Source organism: Aulonocara sp. 'chitande type north' Nkhata Bay, linkage group LG16 (genome assembly GCF_057382095.1).
Source record: "Aulonocara sp. 'chitande type north' Nkhata Bay isolate Kocher_YH1m ecotype deep benthic linkage group LG16, A_spYH_male_GT1.1, whole genome shotgun sequence".
Taxonomy (NCBI): domain Eukaryota; kingdom Metazoa; phylum Chordata; class Actinopteri; order Cichliformes; family Cichlidae; genus Aulonocara; species Aulonocara sp. 'chitande type north' Nkhata Bay.
In genome coordinates this window covers 11,416,173-11,434,176 of record NC_141359.1, presented here as the reverse complement: position 1 = coordinate 11,434,176, position 18,004 = coordinate 11,416,173, and the positions used below count along the sequence as shown (strand labels likewise).

At 40.9% G+C, this 18,004-nt stretch overlaps 1 protein-coding gene across 3 annotated transcripts in view; it reads right to left on the bottom strand.

Moving 5' to 3' along the window:
• Positions 1-18,004, bottom strand: part of enox1 (ecto-NOX disulfide-thiol exchanger 1) — a 147,592-nt gene that overhangs the window by 112,691 nt on the left and 16,897 nt on the right. The gene's annotated exons all lie outside the window — the stretch shown is intronic.

Sequence of the window (18,004 nt, the reverse complement as noted above, 5' to 3'; positions counted from 1 at the left end):
GCCATTCCTTCAGCTTTTGGAAGGCCAGCGTTTTTCCCAGATACTTTTTTAAGATCCTCTGGCTTCAAGTTTGGAAATTTGTCTGGGAGACCTACTTGCTCATTTATATCAGCAGGGTCCAGGCAGCTGAGGTAACTAGATCAGATTCCCTCATCAGTCCCAACTTCTCCACCAATGCTAAGCACTGGCCATTTGATTTATTGTTTTGTTGTGATTTAATTCAGTGCAAAAAGAAACACCAGGAGTTGCAGTTAAATCTTCATTAGCAACGCTGTTGCCATCACATTCCTTCAATATCAAAGACAAGGGTGCTTTCCACTAAACCTGACAACCAGGTGCAGCATCATCCTGTTACTGTGACAATAAAGCTAATTAAACTTGCATTATTGTAACAGTGACAACAACATCATCCCATATGCCAAAAAAACAACTGTCATTATCACACATCTACAGTTGGTAGATTAAAACAAAGAAACAATATTTTAAAGTCAGTTTTAGCAGAAAAACATTTCTTTAAAAAAAAGAACAACATTTGCAGGCATAAGGCTATTAAGATGGGCCTATGATAGCAGCTAAGAGCAGATTTTATCTTTACACTTTCTCTCTCACTGCTTTCAATTGTAATATGTATAAAAGGCTCCACTCCCTTGAAATACTGAATACATCCTCTTGCTTCAGCTCCATGTTTACTGCTTCAGTATGTAGCTGGTTATTTATCATCTCTTTAGCAGTGTAATCATGCAAAGCTACGATCAAACAAACAAACAACTATCAGTTAGGTATCATCTAAAATGTAAAAAGAAATATGACATGATGTAAAGTGCTGAGATGTTCTGTTACTAGCTGAATGGGAAAAGTGTAGGTACGTTGTTTTTAAAGACAATAAAGCATTAAATGTGTTGCTGGGTGATGGTTGTAGCACAGTCTGTAAACAGAAAGTGAGCGATCGCTGTTTAATGTTCAGCCAAGTGAAGAGTACAGCGCGTGAGTGCCAGAGCAGGCCATATGGCAAAGACACTCCCACGCCAAAGCAGTCTAGACTGGAATGAACCAGTCCATCTTCCAGCAGCTCCTGTCCACATACAGACACAATCATTATGGTTCTGTTTCACAGTGACCAGTTTAAAGTGAAAACTATTAAATTATTTTCAATATATATATTTTTTCTTTCAGTTCTTTTACCCTCCAATTATTACAAGCAGTGAAAACAAAGCTCAACTGAACTGAAACTGGAACGCAGAAAATAAAGGTGTGGAAATGACATCACTTACCTTAGCTAAATTACTGGTAACACCCCTGAACAGCAGGTGTGCTGTTAACCTTTCCCCCCTCTCGCTCTGTCTTTGCTCTTGTTTCTCACTAAAGCTTTAATACTTTTATTTCTTTACTGCCGGTCCCCGATGTTTTATTTATCTCATTGTTTTCACTCCCTCATCACCTCAGCACCACCAAACTGACTGATATGCAAATAACGAATAAATCTGCATATCAATTAACAACATCATCTCCTCACCAAGCATTCTCATTGCATGTAAGAAAAGGAGGGTGATGCATGTGGATCATATGAGGGATGTATTAGAAATTCGGGGTGGGGGGGGGGGGGGGGGGGGGGGTATTCATGTTCCTCAAACTATATTTTAGAAGCAGTAAAATGTCAAAATGTAAGAATTATTTATTTAGTTTTGTAATTATAGGATTAACAGCGACTTCAGCTATACAGCATTTTAAAATGGATTTAGTGCAATGTTGCAATATATAGTTTTAATGCCTAAATGTAGACACAGTGATACAGAAATGTGTCAGGTTAATATTTACAATAGCATAATGGTGTTGCAGGAATGCTTTGGTTTTGATTGCAGCTGTTCTGCAGATGAAGGTTTAAGCCCTTCTTCCAACTTTCCAAAGCTGTCCCATGGATGAGACTGAAGTTTTTTGTGTTTGACACCCCTGTGTGAAGATGTAATAACATTTTAAAAACTATTCTTTTAAAGGGGGACCTTTTCTGCTCATCTTCTAACTCCATATACTTATTCTTGGACTTTCTTTTTCAGGGTAGCTTTTCATAGTTTAAATTAGTAGTTATTTATCCAAAACTGGGCCTTAGTGGAGCACATTAGTTCCGTTACCAATTTCTTTGGCATCACACAGACTACAGAGTACACACCCACTGATCTCATCATTTGAACCTTGTTTCAGTTGGCCACGTTTTACGGGAGCATCCACCTTTTGTGTCTCATGTATTCTACGGTTTTCTACACCACATCTCTGCATGGTATGTTACTGTAAAGCTCAGCATTTACTTTGTTTTTTGAGTTTTTGTGGGCACCCAGTGCTAACTGTGACATGTGAATGCCTAACCTGCCTGACCCTTACCCAACCTAAAATCCAGTTATTATCCTTAAATCTCAAACAGCGTTTAAAGTTGTAGATCTCTACAAAACCATCGGACTCAACCAGTATGGAGGCTCCATGTGTTTGTGGGGTTTCAGGATCCCACAAATACAAAAGAAAAAAAAGAAAAACCAAAGCCTATAGAAAAGACACATTCACATGATTACACACTGAGCTGCACAAAGACCTATATGAGTTGTTGCATCGGTCTTCATCTTCTCATTTGCAACCCTGCAGTGCAATTGATTCCTGTTGGCTTAGGTGTAATATAAATAGATACATCTGTGTGGAGGCTATAAATAGAAGAAGAGATGTTGACATCTATAATGCTGTGAACATTTTGCGGTACTATGTCTCACAGTGATTGGGAACATCACAGCAGTTTGACAGTTATGGCAAATACATATCTGATCTTGCAGCAAAATATTGACGTGTTTTGTTTTGGCACCGGTAGCTTTTGGTCAAGTGTAGAAAAAAACAATCCAGCGGTGGGAATGGACATCAAGGCTATTAAGGTGCTGAATAAATGCAGTGTATTTCTCACTGACCATGATCAGAGTTAGTGCTTACACGCCCACTGATCTCATCATTTAAACGTTATTTCATTTGGCCACGTTTTACAGGAGCATCCACCTTTTAAGTCTCATGTACACTGACCATTGGGTCAGTGTACATGAGACAACAGAGAAAGCACAATAGGTCCTCATTAAAGGATTAAAAGAACAAAATGTACTTATATTATGAAAGAACCAAAAAAACAAAACAAAACCCTGAACTTTAAAATTGTCCATGCATCACAACAGGCAGTGAAACATATTATACTATCTAACTCTCATCCACTTATTCTATTTTCAAACTTGAGTGCAGTCTGGTTCATTTATAAAATGGTTAGCAGCAGCAGAAGATTTAAATCGGGCCAGTCTAGCAGTCCAAAACTTTGGCAATTACTGAATTTGAACTGCAGCAGACATTCGAAGCATTTAGCCAACTTCAAATACTGAACCTCATTCATAATTATAATACACTTCCCTTCTCAGTAGTGCAGAAAGACCAGCAAAATGTGAAATCAGACATGTTTATCTGGTAGGAATGAATTCATTCAGCCAAATGAGAAATCCAAGTAAGTGCCGGTCTTCCCTCTAAAGCAAACCTCCAGGTCTCTGCCGACCGACCTCTCTATTCATCACACACCACCGTAGTCGCACTGGCTGTTCTCTCCTGAAACAAAGCACAGCAACCATTTGTGTGTTTTGTGTGAGCTTCTGCTTTATGGCCCCTTTGCTTTGCCTTGATCAATCAAACAGGCGTGGTGAGCAGCAGGGTGAGCGGGGAGCACTCTGTAGTGGAGGATGGGGCGATGTTCCCGCATCCCACCTATTGGCACAATCCGTGTTCCGGCAAGCCCTCGTATAAATCACTGTTAATGACACCAGAGAGAAGAGGAGGAAAAGGGAGCAGTTAGGCTAAATAATCTGCACAGTGCTCCTCAGGATGTTGCTTTTGGAGAGTTCATGAGAATTTCACCTGCCTATGGAGAGAGCGAGGAAAAGCAGCCAGACGGCAGTCTTTCCAGGCTCGTGTGGAGGCTCAACGTGGTTTTAATTTCTTTAATTGAGCCTTTATTAAACCATTGGAGCCCCACAAAGTCCATTTCCACCCACATGTTTCTCCAGTGGGTTTGGAAACTTTGACAAAATCCTGAAATATCACCACAAAAAAACAAAAGAAAAGAAAAGAAAATAAGCATGACAACAACACCATCTTCTCCCTTGGTGTTTACACAGGGGCGGTGGAATGAGTCCAGGGTACGTAAGGTATGTGACTGACAAAGTATTTCACATCATTGTTTGATTCTTTATTTTTCTGATGCACCAGCTGAATGTTTTGACCGCACTCTGCCACATGGAAGGATCACTCGCTTGAGCCTCTCAGTTGCAATTCCCTGTTTGTATTTTTCTTCATAACAGTGGTAACTTCATTACAGGAAGTACTTACAATAAGCTACTCCCAACATGGAGGCAGAATGCGTCACGAATATAGAATATATAATACAAAACTCCGACCTCTTTCTCACTTCATGCACATGTAAATGTTGCATCTTTTTACTCTAAACAGATGTCAGCTGCATGGAGCATGATCAAACTTTTCATTTAGTAGCTACAACTGCATGTTAATTAGCTACAGCTCATCTAATCTGTCATTTTAAACAGTGACAGCAGGCAAGAGACAAGAAGAAAACACATTTTTTTATCACTCTTCATAATCAAACACAGCGAGAGGAGAAAAGAGGAGAGGGGGATTCGTTGACATCTGTGAGCGTGTATGTTGCAGACTGGAAGCTGGCTATAAGAAGTTATGATATATGTCTATAGGCTCATATCTTTCTCTTTAATGACTAAATGAAACTGCAGGCTGAATACAAAGTATTCAAAAAAAAACTTGTATTTAAGAGAAACGGAGGGGCCCCGTTTATGTTGTGGGCACCAGTGGAAAATGGCTGGATTTTCCTCAAGTATGAGGACAGGCACAGTGTGTGATTTGATGTGATGTGCAAAGAGAGGCTGGTTTGCTTTGTAAGTGGCAATTCAAATGCCCTGCTACTCTCACTTTACTGCTGACACAGTGGCTGGATGGCTGGTTCCAAATAATATGGAAATGGCTTGAAATAACAGTTTGGGAAACTTGCGGTCTCTAGTGACTGACCGGTTATGGCAATGCGAGAAACTGATGGAGATTTCAATGTGAATATAGCATGACGCATTGATTGTTACAAGGGTCAGACTATGACAGAGCCCATTAGACAAAGTAGAAAAAAGAAAGAAAAGAAAAAAAAGTCAAAGACCCCACACTGCTAGTCAAAGCAGTGACCTATAGAATAAAAGGATCTGGTGGCTCTGATGTGTAAGGCATTATTGTGCCTGTTGTTTGGGTTCTTCCCTTCAGAAGGAAGGGTCACTGCAAATCAATACAAACATGCTCTGAGTGGTCACCACTTTCCTATGATTCAGGAGGTCTCACAAAATTGCCTGATGTATCTGACGTCATTTATATACTACGAGCTTTTACAGTTTCCAGATCTCAACCTCATTGAAGCCTATGGGAAATTTAGGACTGACATCTTAGACAACTCACTACACATTATGCTCTTTCCCTCGAGTACAGTAAATTTAAGTACCAGTGATGACAATGGATTGGAATGGGATGCAGCTGACTGGAGTATATTCATCAATTTTTCCTACAATACATCTCTGCATGGTATTTTACTGTAAAGCTTGATGCCCAAATATTCTCAAAAGGAAACATCATCTACAAATGTAAAAATCATCTGATGGCCAGTTAAAGTCTGTACTTTCTTCTAAAAGAAGACTAAAAACATATCTCTCCTTCAGTGTGCATGAATCCTTTAGGTTAATCCACCTGGCTGCTCAAACACAGAGCTGTAGGACAAGAAACAAACATGAGTGCACAGCACTTACTTTGGGTTTTTTTAGAGTTTTTGTGGGCACCCAGCACTGTCTGTGAAACGTGAATGCCTAACCTGCCTGACCCTTACCCAACCTAAAATCCAGTTATTATCCTTAAATCTCAAACAGTGTTTAAAATTGTAGATCTCTACAAAGCCATCAGACCCAACCAGTATGGGGGCTCCATGTTATTGTGGGGTTTTAGGATCCCACAAATACAAAAAAAACAACAACAAAAAAAACCCAAGCCTATAGAAAAGACACATTCACATGATTACACACTGAGCTGCACAAAAAGCTATATGAGTTGTTGCATCGGTCTTCATCTTCTCATTTGCAACCCTGCAGTGCAATTGATTCCTGTTGGCTTAGGTGTAATATAAATAGATACATCTGTGTGGAGGCTATAAAAAGAAGAAGAGATGTTGACATCTATAATGCTGTGAACACTTGGGGCACTATGTCTCACAGTGATTGGGAACATCACAGCAGTTTGACAGTTATGGAAAATACATATCTGATTTTGCAGCAAAAATATTGACGTGTTTTGTTTTGGCACCAGTAGCTTTTGGTCAAGTGTAGAAAAAAAAACAATAAAGTGATGTGAATGGACAACAAGGCTATTAAGGTGCTGAATAAAGGCAGTCCATTTATCATTTACTATGGCCATCTGCTTTAATCTGTGTCATGAATAATGGGAAGAGATGGAGTCTGTTATCTTTCAGCAATAAACACATTTTACCACTGAGTCACATGTGAGGCTGCAGAGGATACTAAATCACTTCTACAGAACACCTCGGACCTCTAAATTCAGACTGATCGTTGATACAGCTGTGTGCCTGTCATCAGCAGTGAAGATCAGATAAAAGGCAAGGATATCTATCTTGATGCATGCTCAGTCATCCAGGTAAGTAAATCCCAAAAGGCTGATTCAACAAAACAAATCAACCTTTTGGTAAGGATATCTAATTTAACTCAAGTCTTCAGTGGACAGAACTCAGATGCAAGGAGAAGAGACAAGTGAAGGAAATAGGGACACAATTAAGGGAATTGGTTGTACACCATGATTTTGCAATTAGGGCTCTGTGGGGGCCCAACCATCTGTTACAGGACTCAGTTTTATGACACTGGCTGTGGGCTGACTGTACCGCTGCAAAAGTGATTTTGGGATGATCAGATGGTATTGATAACAGACAAGAAAACAAACACTTAAAAATGCCTAAAAGACACAGCACATTGTGTTCTGCACTGTGTCTCTTCATAAATCGTGTTAAATTATAACTCGTCGCTAGTGTGAGAATGTGTTTCTGCGCCTCATGTTTGCTGCCGAAAACCGACTTTAAACACGACCAATTACAGCACCCTCCTGCATGCCCACATGCATTAATCATATAGACAAGTAAAGAAAAATATCACCTTTTGATGTTCATTTCAAATTGAATTCTGAAATAAGCCATCATGCAGTTATTACTCTCCGTGAGACACAGCTGATTATCCCTGTGTGCTCAAATGGAAATATTCCTGAATGAGAACAAAGAGATTTCACGGCAGCTCCATCACAACCCCCTCACCAACACACACACACACACATACACAACATGGAGACGTACACAGGCAGCGGTCCCATAGGACGTTCATGAAGACTCCTTCCAATAAAGAGGATTATAGATTTTGCCCTGTGCACCCAAGTGTTTCCAATGAAATAACGGCCTCCTCCTGGATAACTCATTAAAATTTAAACCCCCCACCCCTTCTTCAGAATATCACTGTACTGCTCTGCATGCATTACAATCTTTGCATGGAAAAATAACCCTGCCATGCTGTGTGTGTGTGTGTGTGTGTGTGTGTGTGTGTGTGTGTGTGTGTGTGTGTGTGTGTGTGTGTGTGTGTGTTTTAGCATCTGCATTGCAAAAGTGTGAGAAAATTAGAAAGGAAGATAAGAGGAAGTGCGAGTGAAAATGTGCTTCTATCCTTGGTGGCCCTGCAGGCTTTGTGGCTGGTTAAAGATTTCTCTCACACACACACACACACACGCACACACACACACACACACACACACACACACACACACACACACACACACACACACACACACACACACACACGATCCTTAAAATAAGGAGGAAGCAGTGAGATGAATGTTAAATTTACATTTTTCTTCAAGGCGACAATGGAGGCAGGAAATACATATTTATGTTGAGGCAACACCTCGACAGGAGGAGGGCAGTGCTGCATGCAAACATGCACATGAACAATTTTTTGCTTGCTCTCTTTAAATTACATAACATCCTCCAGCATTAACCTGACCATAACCACAACCGTGAGCTACTTTCCACGTGTGAAGTTATGTTACTCTCCTCTCCATCGTGCATCTTCTGCCCTGCTTATCATGTGAGATAACTTTGTGACTTGTAAAAACAATACATGCAAGTGATAAAACCATGGCAGTGAAACATTGCACAATGACACATTACACAGCAAACATAAAAGATAATCAAGAGAGATCTTAATTTATTCTAGTCTAAATCCAGATACATAAAGTTACATTGTATTTTTTTCTTGTTTGAATTCATAAAAAGCAGTGCTGGTGCATTTAGTCAAAACCTCCTTTAACAGAATGTTTCCAATGCCCTTTTTATGGGCTTCCCATCAGAAAACTCTCAGCTCATTTTTTTTCCCTTCTTTTTTGTTGGAATGAATATAATAAGACCTAAAAATGTGTTGAAAATGACTGACTGATCTTGAAAGCATTTGACTGCTTAAATTACAGCAGCCAAACTCTCTTCTGGCTGTGCTTGCGTCCTTGGATCTAACTTAACATCCTGAGGAGACCCTGAAAACAGATCTTTATTAGCTACAGTCTGAAAATGAAACTTGTCAGTTTGAAGTTCATGGGGCTGCTATGATGCTTCTCTCTCAGATGGATCACCCAAAACATTTAAATATGGTTCAATCCATAGATACATAGATACATGTCCTTAAAAGAAGGATGTTAAATGTACCTGTAGTTTAACCAATGAACTAGAAAGTTCAACAGTTTCATAGAAATAAAGAGTGACTTAAAAAGTCTGAAAAATTATCCACCCAACCCCTGCTAACTTTATGTAGAAACTTGTGTTTCCATGGTAACACTAGGTAACACCTGCTGACAAAAAAGGTGGAAACATGGGTCATTATGTGTCATTTCCTGATAATACTGTGACGCAATCAATGAGCATGGAAAAGATTTTTCAACACAGTACTAACCCAGATTTTTCCAAGGAAAATACCCTTGTAACCGTTAAAATTTTCAAGGAGGCCTATTTCTGCTGGACTAAAGAGAGCTGAGTGGTTTAAAGTGTTTGTTCGGTGATGTGTGGTAACAGAGAAGTACTCCGTGAACTAAACTGCTTTGTGCAAAACATTTAGACCTCTATCTAAAAAGCTACACATTGCTGTTATATATGACATGCTGTCTTATGCAAATATATAATTTTGTAAGCAGTTACATACTGTCATTTCAAAGTTTCTGTGTAACGATCAAAGGACGCCTTCTTTAATATGGCTACAAAGTGTAAAACAATGATCACAAAAGGTTTGGGATGAAGCATCTTATCTCAAAATACCTAACAAAGTCCAAAATTCTATATATTTAGTTTTACCAGTCTGCACACACATTGTCCACTAGGATGGTTTACAAAGGAATATAAACCGTGTACCTGTCTGGGGAAGTCAAGTTAGGATATTTTCCATGGTTGTCCTTTCTCACGTGTAGTGCAAACAGCAGGGAACAGGTACTTTAAATGCAGTCACACTACTGGAAATATGTTTTAGGTGAGAGAGCTGCCTGGATACAGCGTGCAAGAGTGAGAACACATGATGCAATTACAGCACCTGCGACAAGTAGTTGCACATTTCTCACACAGGCACATTCTGAGAGACGGAAGGTTGAAGACTGGCAGTTGTCTGACCTGGTTGCATGCTTCTATGCTTTTGAAAACAGTTTGTGACTGTACAACAAAACGGTAACATAGTTAACTGCTGAACAATAGTGCAACAACTGGAAGTTCTGATGTAAGTGGAAAATCAAGAAGGCCCTTTCTGGAAATAAAACCACAACCAGGTGACATCAGCTGGTGTCAGTTTAAAATATTCAACATGTTACAGAAACTTTTGTGGGAACGACTGAAGATCGGAGATGATTGTGATTTCATCAACAGACTCTCAGCTACAGCTGATGCATAGAGGAACACTCTTGGTGCAACTCGGTTAGCTCAGGAAAAAGTATTCTTTCCCCGAAATCACACTTTGAGCCCTCACAACAAAAAGTAAGGTTAATGGTTTGGGGATGTTTTTGTGAGGGGCTGCTTTAAAAGCTTTTATTGATGCCAACCTGAGTTGTGTGGAGTGTGATATATGTCCAGTAGTGGTGCTTTTGTCTACAGGGGCAGAAAACGACGACAATGCAAATTATGCAACCTCCAAAGTTGCTCCTCATCTCTGTTGCATTCGTCTCTGCTACCTTGGCACACCTCAGTTTCACACCCATCTGGATGATAATGTAGGCTAATTCTTCCTCAGTCTCTCTCCCCACATTTCCAGTTTGTCTCTACAATTAGCTATAAAATAAAATATAACATCTTGAGAAGAAGCCATTAGGGACACAGACACTTACCAAGTTAAGAACCGAGTCTGGTTTTGTTAAAGAAATGAACCTTTCAAATCTTACTTTCCTTTGGACTCTGTTGTGGTGTCTACCCGTCGTTGTTTAATCAGTTGATCTGAGCAATTAGGAAAGTTAGTGAGGTGGCACATGCTTACACTACAAGCTGGTTCTCTGTTGTTGCTAAGCAACCTGATAACTCAAAGATTTGCGGGATGAGGTGAGTGTGCTTTCACGTGTAAAAAAAAATCTCTCCAGTTTTCTCTCCCTAGGTGTCCATCTTTCTCCCTCTTCTCTAACTTTACTTTGGTGCCTGCAAAGCCAGATTTTTTATTTGATTCATAACATGTAATAAAACAGACCTTCACTGATGAGCTTCTGTGTTACAGGACTGTGTTGTTCATAGGTCCCTCACTAAATGAACAAATGCCCCACAATCTCACAAGCTATCAAGTTAGGTTGTCAACAGCAATGGATTCAGAAACATTTAAAGAACCTAGCAGCATTTAGTTAGCAAAAACTGAAACCATGCAGCTGATGGGCAAGAACTCAAAGTATAAAACCCGCGGTGAAATTAATCTTTGCTTTCTTAGTAAAATCTCATGCTATTTCAAGTTGAATACTAGGCTTATACGGGGGTGAAATATATATTCAACGTCATATGTTTTTCTAGATCTTGACAAGTTTTTTCACATCTTTTTTCACTCTGTTTACAGCACTGTATTTTCATTTTAGTGCTGATTTTAGACATTAATAAATCATGTAACAGCACAATGGATTCATATTCTAGAGCAGGGGTGTCGCACTCCAGGCCTCGAGAGCCGGTGTCCTGCAGGGTTTAGATCTCACCCTGGGTCAACACACCTGAATCAAATGATTAGTTCATTACCAGGCTTCTGGAGAACTTCAAGACATGCCGAGGAGGTCATTTAGCCATTTGAATCAGCTGTGTTGGATCAAGGACACATCTAAAACCTGCAGGACACCGGCCCTCGAGGCCTGGAGTTCGACACCTGTGTTCTACAGCATTAGCTAAGAGAGCGGTTAGCCAGGTAGCTGTATCTTGGCTATGCTGCATATATTTGCCGTAGGAAACCAAAACCCTCTCGGTTGCCAGTGTACTGATACTCAGGTGTACAGCATGTACATTGGTCTCTCATATCATACCTTACATACATAAAATACAACAGGCCAGTGTAACAGTAGTATAACATAAAGATGCTAGTGTACACATGGGGTGCAAGCAATGCAAAGTTTACGCCAAGCAAAATTAAAGCTACAGCAGCTGGAGAAAACGGCACCTGCTTTGCTTTCCGTTTGGACTTTCTACTCCTATACCATCACTGATGGGGAAGGTTTCTCTCTGAGTGGCGGCACCTATTTTTCCGGAGAAGACTCCAGCAAATCCAGCACCAGTATAAATGCTTATAGAGCTGTTAAGACATCACAGTTTGTGCGTGCGACAACTAATGCAGTGAGCATATATTTAACATTTATGCCTGAATGATACAAAACTGTCACTTAAATTGGTTTATAAAGCAGCACTGTCACACATCCCAAGTCAGAAGAGGATCTTTTGACTATCTCCCATTAAATGAATATAGTAAATGGTACCACTGGAGTAACCTGCATTAGATGGAGCTTGTCAGTGAATGACTTAGCCATGCTCTACATACCACGGACAGAAGGCTAAGAGAGAATAGAGGCCAGAAACACAAGAGAAGAAAAGATGTGCTCTATTTAACCTCTGTTCTCTGATTCTATCCCCTGCAGCTACTTTCCTCCCAAGCTAGAAAGGTTGAGAGATGAACTCTGACGTCTCAGTAACATGGCCCGATTTCCTGTGCTGTACAGTTCAAATGTAAAAATGCATATTTAATGTGCAGAGCAATGGGACAAACAGGAAGATGCAGAACCAGGTTTCAGGGGTTATTCTGGGCTTAGAATTGTCTCAGTGCAGACTACTTTCCAAGGTAAAGAAAGTAACCAGATTTCAACAGTCCTCGAAACTATTTAATAAGCAGACGTAGAAAAAAATAAATTTAACTGTGGAAAAAACCTCAAGTCATTAAACAAAAAGCTGCATTTTTCAGGACATGCTGCATTAGTTTTGTGGTGGGACAAGGACTAGACATATGACTCCAGCTCAGGGGGAAAGATTAAACAAATTCATACCAATGTGACTTTTCCATCATCTGTTGAGCCAGGAAGTTTCCATGAGCAACAAGGACACAAACACATTAACATGTGGAGCAAAAACCTATCTGTAATCGCCAACACTTAAAAGTTGTCAAGTGCCACTTATTAGGAAATTGGTTGGCATGCACATATTGCCTCTGAACTGTGTCAATGTGCGGATGGCTGGCAATATAAAACTCCATGAATGAGTGTAAAATCGTGACAAATGAGTTTCATTCATTTCTATAAACCAAGTGTGATCTTCACCTCAATGTAGCTTTGTGTTCTGTTTCTCTACCTTTACAGATAAACCTGTTAGGTATTCCTCTGTATTATTTCATATTGTTCTACTGCCATATTTTCTGTTTCATCATTTCTGGGTTTCAGGAGTTCAAAAGACATGCTGGATGGTGACCAAAAAAATTGAGATCTACCAAATTAAATAAGTTAGGGTTTTCACTTTAAATGTGTACCATATTTTTAAATTTTACATGTAAATTTTTTCATGGTTAAATTACCATAGTGATGTATCACTAACAAGGCTCTCAGGAAGTGACATGAATGCACTAAAGAAGTGCATCCCAAAACAATACATGCTGCAGTTTATTTACACAAATAAAGAGAGTGGAGATGCTACCAGCTGAAGAAAATGGTTTAGGTTGAACCATATGTTTATCAGTATTCATTTCAGCCTCAAAAAGTGAAGGAGGAGATGAAAGCAGCACAGCGGGAGGTGAAACGCTGCCTGAGGGAAGCAAAGGACACCTACAGGAGGAAGGTGGAGCAGAAGTTGGAGAGGAACAATATGAGGGAGGTCTGGAATGGTGTGAAAACCATCACAGGCCACAACACCAAGAAAAGCACAGTGGGGGGATCTGTGGAGAAGGCAAACGAACTCAACAACTTCTTCAACAGGTTTGACCAGCCCACAACCCCCCCACCCTCACCCTCACCTTCACTACAGAGTCCTCTCCCCACTCTCCTGCCTCCCTCGCTTCCCCCCCTTCCTGACACCATGACACCCCCCTCCTCGAATCCCTCTCTCAGCAGCAAGACATCTCCCCCCCTCCCCTCCTCCCAAACATCTCCCAGTGTCACAGTGGATCAGGTCAGGAGGCAACTGAGGAAGCTTCGCCCCAGAAAGGCAGCAGGCCCAGACAAGGTGTGTCCTAGGATGCTTAAGGCGTGTGCTGCTGAACTTGGGGAGCCGCTACAACGAGTCTTCAACCTCAGTCTGCGACTGGGGAGAGTGCCCGCCCTATGGAAGACATCCTGCATCGTCCCGGTCCCCAAAAAGAACCGGCCCAATGAGCTGAATGACTTCCGACCGGTGGCACTGACGTCACATCTTATGAAGACTCTAGAGCGGCTCTTCCTCAACTTCCTCCGACCACAGGTACAACATGCCCAGGACCCACTACAGTTTGCATACAAGGCGGGTGTCGGAGTGGAGGATGCCATCCTGTACCTCCTACACAGAGCCCACTCACACCTGGATGGGGGAAAAGGCACGGTCAGGATCCTGTTTCTTGACTTTTCCAGTGCCTTTAATACAATCCAGCCCTGTATGCTTCAGGAAAAACTGAACAGGATGGAGGTGGACCCCTGCCTGGTGGCTTGGATCTCCGACTACCTCACCGACAGACCACAGTACGTCAGGCTGAAGGACATCACGTCTGACACTGTGGTCAGCAGCACAGGAGCACCACAGGGAACTGTGCTGTCCCCTCTTCTCTTCACCCTGTACACCTCTGACTTCTGCTACAACTCTGAATTATGCCACATTCAGAAGTTTGCAGATGACACGGCCATCATGGGGTGTATCTGGGATGATCAGGAAGAGGAGTACAGAAGTCTGGTGAGGAACTTTGTCGCATGGAGTCACACAAACCACCTGCAACTCAACACCTCAAAGACTAAGGAACTGGTTGTGGACTTCGGGAGGTCCAGAGAAGGTCCACTGCCGGTTCAGATAGAGGGGGAGGAGGTGGAGGTGGTCAACAAGTACAAGTACCTCGGGCTGTGGGTGGACAATAAACTGGACTGGTCATGCAACACAGAGCACCTGTATAAAAAAGCCCAAAGCCGACTGTACTTCCTCAGGAGGCTGAGGTCTTTTAACATCTGCAGGAAGCTCCTGAGGATGTTTTACCAGTCAGTGGTTGCTGGAGTACTTTTCTATGCTGTGGTGTGCTGGGGGAGCAGCACAGCAAAGAAGGACTCATCCAGGCTGGAGAAACTGATCAGGAAGGCTAGCTCTGTGGTCGGCATGAAGCTGGACACTCTGGTGACAGTGGCAGAGAAAAGGACATTAAAGAAACTTATGGACATTATGGACAATGCTGGGCATCCTCTGCACACGGCCATAAACAATCAGAAGAGTCTGTTCAGTGACAGGTTGCTTCTCCCCAAGACAAGAACTAACAGACTTAAAAACTCCTTTGTCCCACACGCCATCAGACTGTTTAACTCCTCCCTGGAGGGGAGAGGGAGGGGAAACAGGAGGACAAAGGAGGGGGGAACAACTAAGCTGTAGTGCCTCTTCACCTCACTGTACAATACCTTGTGCAATACTTTTTGTAAATAGTCAACAGTGCAATAGACTCAATACTTGAAATGTGCAATTCACTTGTATTTTATTTTTTATTCCTATTTATTCTATTTATCCCCTTTGTATATTTTATTTATATTTGTCTCTGTATTTATATATGTGTGTGTGTGTGTGTGTGTGTGTATATATATATATATATATATATATATATATATATATATATATATATAACAATTCTGTAACTGTAACTTCGGTCGTTGCTGTGCTTTTTGGAAGTCGAATTTCCCAGAGGAACCCACCCGAGGGATTAATAAAGTTCTATCTTATCTTATCTTATCTTATCTTAAAAGTCTGTCAGGCAATAACAGCAATGACAGTAGGACGGAAAGATCACTGTCTAAGGTTCCAGAATAATGGACTGGAGGAAAAATGGTCTCCAGGTCACCTCTGTGCTTTTTGTCTACTGCACCAGAGAAAAACCCAAACCTCTAATCACCAGGTGAGCTAGGAGACCGATGAATTTTGGGAGCTGTAGTGTGGTGTGAGATGTGGCTGTAGGGGACAGGAGGCTGTCCAAGAGCATTTATCAGTGAAACCATCAGAGCAGAAGATGCTCTCAGCAGCCATTACTGTCACATGCTGCACTCTGCAAAGCAAACACACACACACATTCATCGTCGGAGCACAGCAGAGGCATTCATGCAAGCACGCGTTCACACGGAGAGTGATCAGCATGGTTGTGTGGAAGCTCTTTGCTTGTGCAGCTTCTTGCCTGCATTTTTGTGCTGCCAGTAACCAGGTTTTTGAAATGAATTTAAGTCTCTGTCCTTGACTGTCTCACAGAGTACAACCACGATAAGCTGGTTAAAGAAAAAAATCTGAAAATAGCTTTCACAACAGAGGTCTAAATCACAGATCACTTAGCAGATTTATTCCCCGTTTCTCAGTTAAGTTGAGATATTAATGGACTTTTTACTCCTCGGGTTTTAATGCACCCCCGTATGTATAGCAGTAAGTGACGGCTTCATGATCAACAGATACTTCATTCAGTGAACACATCATTATTCACAGGGTCTGATGTGCAGTGATTTAAACTGTCTCTGTTTCAGTACAGAAACAGAGTAAACAGGCACTGTGCATGGGGCTAAAAGCTCTGCATCATGTTTTTTTTGACAGAGATATCACACTATAATCATTTATTTGGCTTTGACTGATTTTTAATAAGCTTTTAATGAGGAAGTAGCACAATGTAAATCACAGATTAGCAGTCAGAGATGCTCTCAGTCACCAGTAATTGGAGCTGCACTGCAAAAAACTGCTAATTCAGCCTCAAGCTTTTAACCTGAATATTCACAGATTTTGTCAGCTGATGGATGTTTTCTGAAAGCAGATTGTAATTCAGGATTTGAATTCAACATCTAATCCAAAGATTTTAAAATAAAATGGCTTTCTTTTATCTTTTGAGAAATTAGAAGCTTGTTGCCATTTATAACTATTGTGGAGTCTATTTTTAAGTCCATACTTGCTACTGGTTGTGCAGATATTCTGTGCACTCAAGTTGCCTGACTGACAAGCATTTTTCATGGTGCATTACACTAATGACAAACGTCATGCACCTACTTGTTATACTAGGATTGTATTTCACCATTGCATTTAGCTTTTGGGCTTCCATGAATTCAGCCTCACACACCTAATGGGTGAAGACGAATCTGTCGAGCGATTGGATGAGACAGTAAGTATCCATTAGCTCAAGATCCCTAATGCAGTTAGCAAAATGACTATTCAGTTCTGTATGTGAGGCTGATTTCATGGAAACAAAACTGAAGGTTGTGTTTGGCCCACACAGCTTCTCTAAGGAGATCAGTCATTACATCAGCCCCCTTGTGAGCTTTATCAAATCATCTGCTGAGAAGCTTTGTAGTTTATCTTGGACCAGCATTTTAATTTTGATCTCACATCTCAAATCTCATTCAGTCCTGTTTCTAAGAAATAGTGCAAAAATCAAACCTTTACTGTCATCCAATGATTTGGAACTTCTAGTACTCACTTTCATTTTTTCTGGCATTTGCCAGTCTTTACTGGCCTCTCATCAGCTGGGCCAGAATGCAGCAGCTAGGCTGCTAACAAAAACTAGCCACGAAATTCAGAATTTATTTAAAATTTTATTATTGACTCATGAAGCACTACATGGCCAAGCACCTGCATGTATATCAAAGCTACTGAGAAGATCATCATCATCTAATCAGGGTCTTTTAAGTGTTCCACCCTCTTATGCAGACGTGACAACGCTTATGAGGTTGTTGCTCACAAACTTTGGAACAATGTTTCTCAGCCTATCAGGTCAGATGAGTCTGTGGTTTGTTTTAAAGAGCTGCTGAAAACCCATTTTATAGGTTAGTGTTTCCTTAATCTTTCTCCAATAACTTTTGGCCATAGTTCATATTGAATGTGTCTTTGCTGGAATGAACGTAAGACCATATGTTTGAATGTGTGTCTGTGGTTTTATCCAAAGTGTGCAGCACTTTGTCACTGAGGAAAAAATAATGTTATTATTATTTATACCTATACTTACAACTCAACGTTGAAACAAATGTTTCCTGTAAGTATTCAGTGTTTTTGGAAACCTGCAGCATGATTTAAGCTGTTTCGTTTACCCAGATCTGTTTAGGTTTCCTCTGCTCTGATTCTGCTTTAGATTTAAGAACCAGATAGATCACAGGAGTTGGGAGAAGGGCTTAGAGCAAAATAAGGCATAACACCTTTCTTTAAAGTTGGTTC